Raw genomic sequence first — 13,167 nt, forward strand, 5'->3', positions numbered from 1 at the left:
GAAACACAAAAATCTCTTAAAGAAGTACAGGAGAACACAGGAAAACAGGTAGAAGGCCTTAAAGAGGAAACAGACTAATCCCGTAAAGAATTATAGGAAAACACAACTAAACAGGTAAAGGAATTGGGCAAAACCATTCAGGATCTAAAAATGGAAGTAGAAACAATAAAGAAATCACAAAGGGAGACAACTCTGGAGATAGAAAACCTAGTAAAGAAATCAGGAGTGACAGATAAAAGCATCACCAACAGAATACAAGAGATAGAGGAGAGAGTCTCAGGTGCAGAAGATACCATGGAAAACATGGACACAACAATCAAAGAAAATGCAAAATACAAAAAGATCCTAACTCAAAACATCCAGGAAATCCAGGACACCATGAGAAAATCAAACCTAAGGATAATAGGTATAGATGAGAATGATTTTCAACTTAAAGAGCCAGTAAATATCTTCCACAAAATTATAGAAGAAAACTGCTCTAACCTAAAGAAAGAGATGCCCATGAACATACAAGAAGCCTACAGAACTCCAAATAATTTGGACCCGAAAAGAAATTCCTCCCATCACATAATAATCAAAATACCAACTGCACAAAACAAAGAAAGAATATTAAAAGCAGTAAGGGAAAAATGTCAAGTAACATATAAAGGCAGACCTATTAGAATTATACCAGACTTCTCACAAGAGACTATGAAAGCCAGAAGATCCTGGACAGATGTCATACAGACTCCAAGAGAACACAAATGCCCTCCCAGGCAAACTCTCAATTACCACATATGAAGAAACCAAAGTATTCCATGATAAAAACAAATTTACACAATATCTTTCCACAAATCCAGCCCTTCAAAGGATAATAAAGGGAAATCTCCAACACAAGGAGGGAAACTACACCCTAGAAAAGGGAAGAAAGTAAACTTTCAACAAACCCAAAAGAAGATAGCCACATGAACAGAATCCCAACTCTAACAATAACATCAAAAACAAACAAACAAAAAACAGGAAACAACAATGACTTTTCCTTAATATCTCTTAATATCAATGGACTCAATTCCCCCATAAAAAGACATAGACTAACAGACTGGCTACATAAACAGGACCCCAACATTTGGCTGCATACAGGAAACCCACCTCAGGGACAAAGACAGACACTACCTCAGAATAAAAGGCTTGAAAACAATTTGTCAATCAAATGGTCCCAAGAAATAAATGGAGTAGTCATTTTAATACCAAATAAAATAGACTTTCAACCTAAAGTTATCAAAAAAAGACAAGGAGGGACACTTCATACTCATCAAAGGTAAAGTCTAACAAGATGAACTCTCAATTCATAAAGTCTATGCTCCAAATAAAAGGGTATCCACATTCATTAAAGAAACTTTACTAAATCTCAAAGCACACATTGCACCACACACAATAATAGTGGGAGTCTTCAACACCCTATTCTCATCAATGGACAGATCATGGAATTAAAAACTAAACAGAGACACAGTGAAATTAATAGAAATTATGAAACAAATAGATTAACACATATCTATAGAACATTTTATGCTAAGACAAGGAGATATACCACCTTCTCAGAGAAGCACCTCATGGTACCTTCTCCAAAATTGGCCATATAATCAGTCACAAAACAGGCCTCAACACATACAAACATATTGAAATAATCCCATGCATTCTATCAGATCAAGACGGACTAAGTTTGACCTTCAAAACAATGTAAATAATAGAAAGCCCACATATACATGGAAACTGAACAACACTCTACTCAAATGATAACCTGGTCAGAGTAGAAAGAAAGAAAGAAATTAAAGACTTTTTAGAGTTTAATGAAAATGAAGCCACAACATATCCAAACTTATGAAGCACCTCATGGTACCTTCTCCAAAATTGGCCATATAATCAGTCACAAAACAGGCCTCAACACATACAAACATATTGAAATAATCCCATGCATTCTATCAGATCAAGACGGACTAAGTTTGACCTTCAAAACAATGTAAATAATAGAAAGCCCACATACACATGGAAACTGAACAACACTCTACTCAAATGATAACCTGGTCAGAGTAGAAAGGAAGAAAGAAATTAAAGACTTTTTAGAGTTTAATGAAAATGAAGCCACAACATATCCAAACTTATGGAGCACAAGGAAAGCAATCCTAAGAGGAAAACTCATAGCTCTGAGGGGCTTCAAAAGAAACTGGAGAGAGCATACAGTAGCTACTTGACAGCACACCTAAAAGCTCTAGAATAAAAGGAAGCAAACTCACCCAAAAGGAGTAGATGGCAGGAGATAATCAAACTCAGGACTGAAATCAACCGAGTGAAAATGAAAGAACTAAACAAAGAATCAACCAAATCTGGAGCTGGTTCTTTGAGAAAATCAACAAGATAGATAAACCCTTAGCTAGGCTAACTAGGCCCAGGGACGGTATCCTGATTAAGAAAATCAGAAATGAAAAGGGAGACATAACAACAGAAACTGAGGAAATCCAAAATATCATCAGATCCTACTTCAAAAAGCTTATACTCAGCAAAACTGGAAAACATGGACGATAGGGACAATTTTCTAGACAGATACTAGTACCAAAGTTAAATCAGGATCAGATTAACGATCTAACCAGTCCATATCCCCTAAAAAAACAGAAATAGTCATTAATAGTCTCCCAAACAAACGAACAAACAAAAAGACCAGGGCCAGATGGGTTTAGTGCAGAGTTCTATCCTACCTTCAAAAAAGACCTAATTCCAATTCTCCTCAAACTATTCCACAAAATAGAAACAGAAGGTATTCTACCCAGTTCATTCTATGAAGCCACAATTACTCTGATACCTAAACCACACAAAAACCCAACAAAGAAAGAGAACCTCAGACCAATTTCCCTTATGGATATTGATGCAAAAATACTCAATAAAATCCTCACAAACCAAATCCACGAATACTTCAAAACGATCATCCATCATGATCAAGTAGGCTTCATCCCATGGATGCAGGAATGGTTCAACATACGGAAATCCATCAACATAATCCACTATATAAACAAACTAAAGAAAAAAAAAACACATGATCATCTCATTAGATTCAGAGAAAGCATTTGACAAAATCCAACACCCCTTCATAATAAAATCTTGGAAACATCAAGAATTCAAGGCCCATGCCTAAACATAATAAAAACAATATACAGCAAACCAGTAGCCAACATCAAAATAAATGGAGAGAAAGTTGAAGCAATCCCACTAAAATCAGGAACTATGCAAGGTTGCCTACTCTCTCCCTACCTATTGAACATAGTACTTGAAGTCCTAGCCAGAGCAATTAGACAACAAAAGGAGATCAAATGAATAAATATTGGAAAGGAAGAAGTCAAAATATCATGATTTGCAGATGATATGACCCTAAAAATTCCACCAGAGAACTCCTAACCAGATAAACAACCTCAGTGAAGTAGCTGGATAAAATCTTAACTCAAACAAATCAGTGGCCTTTCTCTACATAAAGGATAAACAGGATGAGAAAGAAATTAGGAAAACAACACCCTTCACAAACATCACAAATAATATAAAATACCTTGGTGTGACTCTAACTCAGCAAGTGAAAAATCTGTATGATAAGAACTTCAAGTCTCTGAAGAAAGAAATTGAAGAAGATCTCAGAAGATGGAAAGGTCTCTCTTGCTCATAGGCAGGATTAATATAATAAAAATGGCTATCTTGCTGAAAGCAATCTACAGATTCAATGTAATCTCCCTCAAAATTCCAACTCAATTCTTCACAGAGTTAGAAAGGGCAATTTGCAGATTTATCTGGAATAACAAAAAACCTAGGATAGCAAAAACTATTCGCAACAATAAAAGAACCTCTGTTGGAGTCACCTTAAGCTGTACTATAGAGCAATTGTGGTAAACACTGCATGGTACTGGTACAATGACAGACATGTAGATCAATAGAATAGAACTGAAGACTCAGAAATGAACCCACACACTTATGGTCACTTGATCTTTGACAAAAGAGCTCAAACCATCCAGTGGAAAAAAGACAGCATTTTCAACAAATGGTGCTGGCTCAGCTGGTAATTAGCATGCAAAAGAATACAAATAGATCCATTCTTATCTCCTTGTACAAAGCTCAAGTCTAAGTGGGTCAAGGAACTCCACATAAAAACAGAGACACTGAAACTTATAGAGTAGAAAATGGGGAAGAGCCTTGAACATATGGGCACAGGGGAAAGATTCCTGAACAGAACACCAATGGCTAGTACTGTATGATCAAGAATTGACAAATGGGACCTCATAAAATTGCAAAGCTTCTGTAAGGCAAAGGACACTGTCAATAGAACAAATAGGCAGCCAACAGATTGAGAAATGATCTTTACCAATCCTAAATCTGATAGGGGCTAACATCCAATATATACAAGGAACTTAAGAGGTTAGACTCGAGAAAACCAAATAACCCTATTGAAAAATGGGGTACAGAGCTAAACAAAGAATTCTCAACTGAGGAATACTGAATGGCAGAGAAGCACCAAAAAAAAAAAAAAAAAATTCAACACCCTAGTCGCAAGGAAAATGCAAATCAAAACAACCCTGAGATTTTACCTCACACTAGTCAGATTGGCTAAGATCAATAACTCAGGTGACAGAAGCTGGTAAGACACTTCTCCATTGCTGGTGGGATTGCAAGCTGGTACAACCACTCTGGAAATCAGTTTGGTGGTTCCTCATAGAATTGGACATAGTAATATCTGAGGACCCAGCAATACCATTCCTGGGCATATACCCAGAAGATACTCCAACTTGTAAGAAGGACACATGCTCTACTATGTTCATAGCAGCCTTATTTATAATAGCCAGAAGCTGGAAAGAACCCAGATGTTGCCCAACAGAGAAATGGATACAGAAATTGTGGTACTTTTACAAAATGGAGTACTATGCAGCTATTAAAAACAATAAATTTATGAAATTATTATTTTTTAATTTGGTTTTCCCAGACAGGGTTTCTCTGTATAGCCCTGGCTGTCCTGGAACTCACTCTGTAGACCAGGCTGGCCTCAAACACAGAAATCCACCTGCCTCTGCATCCCAAGTGCTGGGATTATGGGTGGAATTCATGAAATTCTTAAGCAAATGGATGGATCTGGAGGATATCATCCTAAGTGAGATAACCCAGTCACAAAAGAACACACATTACATGTACTCAGTGATAAGGGGACATTAGCCCAGAAGCTGGAAATACCCAAGATCCAATTTGCAAAACACATGAAACTCAAGAAGGAGGAAGACCAAAGTGTGGATACTTTCTCATCTTTCTTAGAAGGAGGAACAAATTACCCATGGGAGGAGTTACAGAAACAAAGTATGAAGCAGAGACTGAAGGAATGACTATCTAGTGACTTCCCCATCTTGGGATCTATCCCATATACAACCACCAAATTCAGACACCCACAAGAGCTTGCTGACAGGAACCTGATATAGCTGTCTCCTGAGAGGCTCCTCCAGTGCCTGACAAATGCAGAAGTGGATTCTCACAGTCATCCACTGGACAGAGCACAGGTTCCCCAATAAAGGAGCTAGAGAAAGTACCCAAGGAGCTGAAGGAGTTTGCAGCCCCATAGGAGGAACAACAATATAAACTAGCCAGTACCTCCAGAGTTCCCTGGGACTAAACCACAAACCAAAGAAAACACATGGTGGGACTCATGGTAGTAGATGCATATGTAGCAGAGGATGGTCTAGTAGGTCATCACTGGGAGGAGAGCCCTTGGCTCTGTGAAGATTCTATGCCCCAGTATAGGGGACTACCAGGGCCAGGAAGCGGGAGTGGGTAGGTTGGTGTGCAGGGGGAGGTGGGAGGGGATAGGGGGTTTTCTGAGGGGAAAGAAGGAGAGGGGATAACATTTGAAATGTAAATAAAGAAAATATCAAACAACAGCAACAAACCCCCAAAAAACCTAAAACCAAAACTCAAAAAACAGAACACTTGGCAGAACACCTTAAGCAAAGTTTAATTAGGCTTCTAGTTTCAGAGAGCTTTTAGCCCATTATGACAGCAATGGCTTGGAGATGGATACTGCTCTCTATATAGCTAGGGAAGCATGAAGGCGTGCTTCTTCACATCACAGAAGGCACCAAACAGCATGGTCTGGAACCAGACGCAGGTAATATTTTCAAAGACCTGCCCATAGTGACTCAATTCTTCCAGCAATGTCCCATCTCTTCAAGTCTTACCAAAACCTTTGAAATTCTGCAACAAACCTGGGACCAAGGGCTTGTAATATGATCCTGGGAAGGACTTTTTATTCTCAAATCATAAAGACTTTTCAGTCTTTTTAGTCTCAGTGTCTTTAGTCATTAAGAGAATAGTCTAGGGTAGTATTGCACTGAATGCTGACTCAGGTAACCCACTGGAGTCACTTACTAGACTAGTGTGCACTTTGGTGATTGTCATTACCACAGATATAACCATAGGATGCCAGTAATTAAAAAGAACAATGGCATATCATTGGTAACTCACGCCAATAAGACTCATAATGCAAGTAGTCGACAATTATTGAGTGCCTTTCATGAAGCATGAAACATCATCATGAGAACCACAAGAACTAGGTCAGTCATGGTGCCTCATTTTATAGAGGAACTAATGAAGGTGCAGAAAAAGAGCCTGTTAAGTTCCCTAATTCCAAAGAGATCCAGTGGGTGTCTCCTCCCACCTCAGCACCCACATCACTTAAAGGTAATAAATACTACTGCTTCTTATGATGTCACACTGCAGCTCTGTAGCTGAAACAGTGGGTTGAGGGGATCAGCATGCTTGGGGTGTGGTTAATGCCAGTCCCCTCCCTGCCTTCCTATCACAGTTGAGGGAAAGAAGCACACTGTTATGAGAATATCATTCCTGAGTATGCATTTTGTGTAAATCACCCAGGGAGCCAATGACCCAATTATAAACGTTGGATGCTTGCACAGTTGAAAGTTCCCAGAATTCTTAACTGTGAATCTGTTTTGAGAATGTCTCTATTCCTATGCTAAAGACAATGCTCAGAGTCGTCCTGGGTGTCTGGGCTGCTGCAGTCAACCTCATCCCTGATAATGAGGAAATTTGTGTCTATAGAAAGACAATGTGCATTTAGTGTGTAGACTATAGATAGGGTATGGTGATTCTATAATACTGATTATTTTTACTTTGACCTTTTTACCTTTTTACCTGCTAGGAACAAGTGAACATTGTGAAATCCCAGAGACTTTCCAACAACCTCTGATTGCTTTCTGAATCAAAATATAAGTTTTCAGGAGATCATTATGACAGCACACATTTCAGCATCCTCCAATGGGGAGCCCATGGTGCATTTATTAGCATTACAGATTTATCGTACTACCTCAGAACATTTCTTTGGAAGTCATGTATTTGTTGCCAGATCTTCCTTAAAGGAAAACTTCCCTAGAAACTTTCTGTCTCCTTTGCAATGTGGATTACTTAATTGATTTTATAATATTTCTCCAGGTACAGACACAAAATTAAGTATATGAATTTTAACTTATACATCACCATCTGACTTCAGCTTACTCTGGCTATACTGGTAGTTTATAAATATTATCCCTATACTCTCTGCCATTTTAGACAATCCCTTCCATCAAATCAGGAGTACAATGCACACGTCTATTGCCCTTTTCACACAATGTATGGCTCTTTAGGGCCATACCCCTTTCAATGTGGCAGAACTTTGTGATGGACAATTCTGACCTCTCTATATGCAGCCTATTTCCTGTAGCTGCAGCGGAGAAGCAGCTGGACTGTGACATACTACTGATGCCTACATGCCTTGGCCCTTAATGTAATATTTTTATTCAGTGTCTCTTGGCCAAAACTGGCCAAAGTGGATTCACTTATCTTCAGAGACATTGGAAATGGGGAACACAATATTCATAGAATAGTAAGTGTTTGTTCTGTACTGCCTCATCAACTCATTTGGCAAGTATAGTGAAGCCTTGCAGGCATGGATGTTTTAAGTGCCATAGCTGAGTCAGCATAGAAGGAAGAAAGCAGGGAGTCTCCTGGCCACGCTTTACAGGTCTTCTCCTATAGATCTATTTTAAATAAGCAAAAAGCACCAGGAGCACACATGTCGGTGTGCACACATGCTGCTGTGTAGCACAGGGAATTCTGGGAATCAAACATATGTCATCAGGCTTAGCCACTACCTGCTGAATCTTTGTGCAAGTCCTCCATCTGGTTTTAAGTTCATGGATTCCATAGTCTCTCACCTCCTCATGTTGTGGTACAGAAATATGGGGAAGTAGAAACCTAGAAATAATTTAAATCTTGAGTGGTAAATATGAACTCTTTATTTAGAATTATACTGTCAAAACCCAAGTAACTAATAGATAGATAGATAGATAGATAGATAGATAGATAGATAGATAGATAGATAGATAGACAGATAGATCTATCTATCATTTGTGCTCACAGTTTAAAATCTTTTATCCCTGTTACTAGCTCCATTTTTCAGGCAATCTGGAGAGATTATTGTAGTTTGACTATCACCTTTTTCTTGGCATCCAGTGGTTAACAAGGACATGTAAAATGAACATAATTCTGTATAAAATTTCGTCTTTTATTCTTATGTGCTTTCCAATATGCATTGTGATTAAGCCAAGGTGCATTTGAAACACTACAGATTGTCTGTCTCGGAAAGTTTTCATAACACATAATGAGTTCCTTGAGTAAATCTGTCTTGCTTATTAGCTGTCTCACAGTTTTATATATATATATATATGTGTGTGTGTGTGTGTGTGTGTGTGTGTGTGTGTGTGTATGCAGTATGCATGGCCACTTCTTTAAACAAAATTCTACGGTTTAAAGAAGACATATATAGATATAATAGCACATACCTATGTTCCCAGTACTAGAAACTCTGAAGCATGAGAATTCTGAGTTTCAGGCCAACAAAACTGACCAAAGGAGACTCTGCCTCAAAGGAAGAATGAAATTACACCACTCAACAAGCTGCTACTTTGAAAGAATCACATAAGCTATTAAGGAAGCTATTTCCACAAATCTGCCTTAACCAAATATACTGGTTTTTCAGTAACTCACATATTGCTTTTCTTAGCCGCGAGACTCCAATGTGGCACAGAGCCTCTGTGATCAAGTCCTGGAAAGCTTCTGTTGGGGAAGTTTTGTCTTTCTCTGAAAAGGTATAAAGTTAAGGCCAGCATACTCTGTCATCTGCAGGCATAAACTGTTAGGTAGGATACTCTTGCTTCAGAGAATAAAGAAAGATGTCAGAGAGTAAGAGATATATCAAATGTTCTCTGAGGATTGTAGCAGAAAACCAAAAATTATTGATTTCTTAGAAGTTACTGAAGCAACACAAAAAGTTTCTATCTGTATTTTCTCTACTTATTTATGGTACATGCCAGAGGGAAATTTTCTTCAATCCTGGAGACAAAGAAACAAAAATTTTACCACTCGGATTCTTGTTTTTGATGACTAAATTTTAAAAACTTTGAATATAGAATGAAACATCAAAATCTGAGAGTAGGTAGGGTTCAAAATCAAATATCAAATGGAACAATCTTGTGTTTAAATACCAAAGAACTGGTTCTATTTCTGTCTTCTTTTTTTTTTTATAGAGTTGAACACTTGTTATTCTGTGATGCTGCCTGTGTTTGGCTTTTCATTTTAATTTTAGGAAAGATCAAAAGGGATTCTTACATAAGTCTCTTGACATGGGAGTGAGATGGCTCGCTAAGTGCTTCCTTAATGTGGGTTGTGACAAATCAGTTCCAAATGAACAGCCTGATCAAATTTCAATTCTACAGAGACAGATGGATCCAGCTCGGAAGGCTTAGAACAGGTCAGGGTGAATGACAGAGAACACTCCACCGTACACTGCTTTAATGAAAACTCATAGAAACACTACCCACTTACCTCCTTGTATTTGTGAGGAAAGCTGAACATTTCAAACAACCAAGAATAGTTAATATATCAAGTAGTGATGAAGGCCCTCTGGTATTGGGCCAAACTGAGTATAAACACTTGTCCCAGGAGTTTCTGTCTGGGAAACTTTTTCTTTTCTTGTCTGTGTCTTGGTTCTTTATCTGAAAAATAAAGACTGTGTGGGATCCGTAGTTTAGTGAGGAAATACTTATAAAACACTTACGTACAGCTGTTCTCAGTATGGGCATTGTGTGAGCATCATTATTCACCTTCGTAATCCATTGTTACCTAGCAAGATGACATCTGGTGCCATGTTAATTATAGCTGCTGGTGCCCAATACATTTTATCCATCCAGGAGACTATTAGCAATTAATTATTGATGTTTTGTCATAGAAATAGCTGCCACTTTTGCCATCTCTGACTTGAGATGTCATTGTCTTTGTTTCTCTAGTTTAATCGATCACCATTGAGTGACTGACTAGTATAGTAAAAAGAAACCAGTCAAACTTCTCTTTGTGTAGTACCGATTTGCTACCCAAAACAGGAGAATAAATTAACTGAGATCTGAGGTCCAGTGCTTCTACACATTTGCAACCATGGGGGGCAGGGCATAGTTGGTACTTGACAGCGTGTTTTGCAAAGCATGGACCTGAGTTCAGAAGCACTGAGTAAATACTAGTATATATATTTGGTAATGATGGACACAGGAAGAACCCTGGACTGCTGCGTTTTACCTTAGACTATTGCTCTCTTTAATTGTGTAAAAGGACTTTTGACTCTGTTGAACATGGGACATAGAAAGACAATGTGCCATCTCTGAGAGGGATCCCTAAAATGCTACAAGGTAACTGGATCATTTACGTAGAGGGTTCCTTTGGCCTGTGTTTTCCAGAACCTTACAGACAGACTCTTACTGGAGTCACACATGCTTTCTAGAAATGGGCAGGAGAGATTTTAATAGTTACACGGATGACAGGGGACCCCAGTGACAATTGGTGCACAATGACCACCCATGTCAGAACCCAGCTTACCCAGGAGTCATACAGAGCTGTCTCTCCTTTGGTGCCTGCTGGGAATGAGAAATAGAGACATTAAAGGAGCATTTCCTCCCAGAGCCTAATACACAATAAAACACAGACTTATAATAATCCTTCCCATGTACTTAAGGAACATCGGTGACTATGTAGACATCCTTCCCTCATGGAGCTTCCGGTCTTCAAACAGCCCAGCCACAAAAATGTGCCATGAGGCAATGAGCAGATACACTGGAGGGAGGAAGGTTGCAGAAGGAGAAAAGTCTTTTAGAGTTAGCAGCAGGTGGTCAGGGTTGAAGCTGAATAAATATTAATAAACTCATTTTGTTTTGGATATGGGAAAGTGGTATATAATTAAGCTGGAACTAACCATAGTGCTCATCTTTGGGGAGGATGTTCAACATTGGCAAGTTAAAGTTAGTGAAATGACTTTCAGCCTTTTAAATTCTGAGCTTTAAGCAAGAAAACAGCCCTCAGGAAATTCTTGCTAGTTTTGGGTAATAGATATAGACATGCAAATACAGAGAGGCTGATGGATGGGTATCCGCATATAAAGTCCCCATGAAAATGGCCTTCATTACTGGATATGCATAGAGGATCTATGTTTATTATTGCTGGGATCTAGTCACTGTGTGAATTGAGGCTACTACTAGTTTTAGTAGAGGGAGGGTGGCTTTCCAAGCCCGGCCCAGGAGAGACTGAGTATCTAATTCCTGGGACCCGTTGGTTTCTAACCCTTCTGCATGCAGGGACCTTGTAGGAACCATTATTCATGTCAAGAGTCAGCCTTCCTGATATGTAAAATGAAGAAGGCTTTCTTACAATCCTACCCTTAAACATAGCACCTTAGTCATAGTTTTATTCTTCTGCAGAAAGAGTGATGTAGATGAATGAACATCTTTTCTGAGCATTCATTAGGCTAGGAAACAACATGTTGATGGAGACCTCCTCTCAGATAAATGTGGCCAGTGTTATTAGCTTCCCTTTTCTCCATAGAGGCCAAAATGAACTAAAATGGCCTAAACTGCAGAATTTATTTCTCCTTCAAATTACAACATGACTCGACTATCCTGCTAGAAACTCACAGCGTCTGTGATGATAAATGAAAGTGCCATTAACACCCACTGAGGCCCACAGAAAGTTGTTCTGCCAAAAAGAAACATTTCTTTCAAAAAGAACTCTAGAAAGAAAATGACAAGATCTGAAATTAAAGATCAAAGGAGTAGGGTTGATCTTCATAGAAAATCCATCCCGGGAAGAAATATGACCTAAAGCAAACAGGCACTACTACAGGAGCATATGCACTATTGAAAAAGAATCTACACAGCACAGGAAGGGATGCTTCCAAGGAGCTGGTAGGAAGAGGGGAGGAGGCCCCAGAGGGAGACTACAGCACTTCAAACAGCAAACCCAGGCAAATAAACAAAACCTGTGCTTTGTTTTACCAAAATATACTCAGCTCTGTGGATTTCAAAAAGTCTTTTGAAAATCCCTTTGCAGAACTAGCTGCAGAATGCTACCTGCAAGCCTTCCCTAAAGGAAATATATGTGAAGATTTTAAATGGTATCTAAGAGAAAGTAGTTGGCCACAGCAGGGGAGGAAAGAGACACGTTGTTAGGGGAGTGGACATCATTAGGGCAGGAGTCATTGAGAAGAGGTGTGTGTGTGTGGAGGGGGGAAGGTCAAAAGAAAGAGTAGAACTGGACATATGAATTACTTTCAACACATTGTTTGATGACCTAGAATCTTCTAATATGGCGTTAACACAGTGTGGGCTCAGTTTTCCCTTAAGCAAGTGGTTAAAAAAAAAAAAAAAAAAAAAAAAGAATTCTTGAAGTTTGTTTTAACCTGTTCCATCCTATGTTTTAGGAGTTTTACTTTCTTGAAGACTAAAAATATGAAATAGAAAATTTCATAAATGGATAACTTATTGTGTTTTAAACTGAACACAGTCATGAGGGCCCCTGTCACTCTGTCCTATGGAAGCATGAATTATCCCTCTGTCAAGCACTCTAAGTCTGTCTGCCTGATACCTACTGGCTGCTCTACCTGGCTTATCTGGTAGACTGCATGTTGGAGGTACCCTCTTACTTAACAGGGGCCCAAAGTCCATAGTAGATGGTCAATGTACATACATCTTCTAAAAAGAAGCCCTAAGGAGCTGTCTTTAAGTGAAAGGGGAAAAGTGAAAGTTCATG

At 38.7% G+C, this 13,167-nt stretch overlaps 1 protein-coding gene across 3 annotated transcripts in view; it reads left to right on the forward strand.

Moving 5' to 3' along the window:
* Fhit (fragile histidine triad diadenosine triphosphatase) overlaps positions 1-13,167 on the forward strand; it is a 1,639,467-nt gene that overhangs the window by 1,520,432 nt on the left and 105,868 nt on the right. The gene's annotated exons all lie outside the window — the stretch shown is intronic.

Source organism: Mus caroli, unplaced genomic scaffold (assembly GCF_978045245.1).
Source record: "Mus caroli unplaced genomic scaffold, Mus_caroli_1 scaffold_12, whole genome shotgun sequence".
Taxonomy (NCBI): Eukaryota; Metazoa; Chordata; class Mammalia; order Rodentia; family Muridae; genus Mus; species Mus caroli.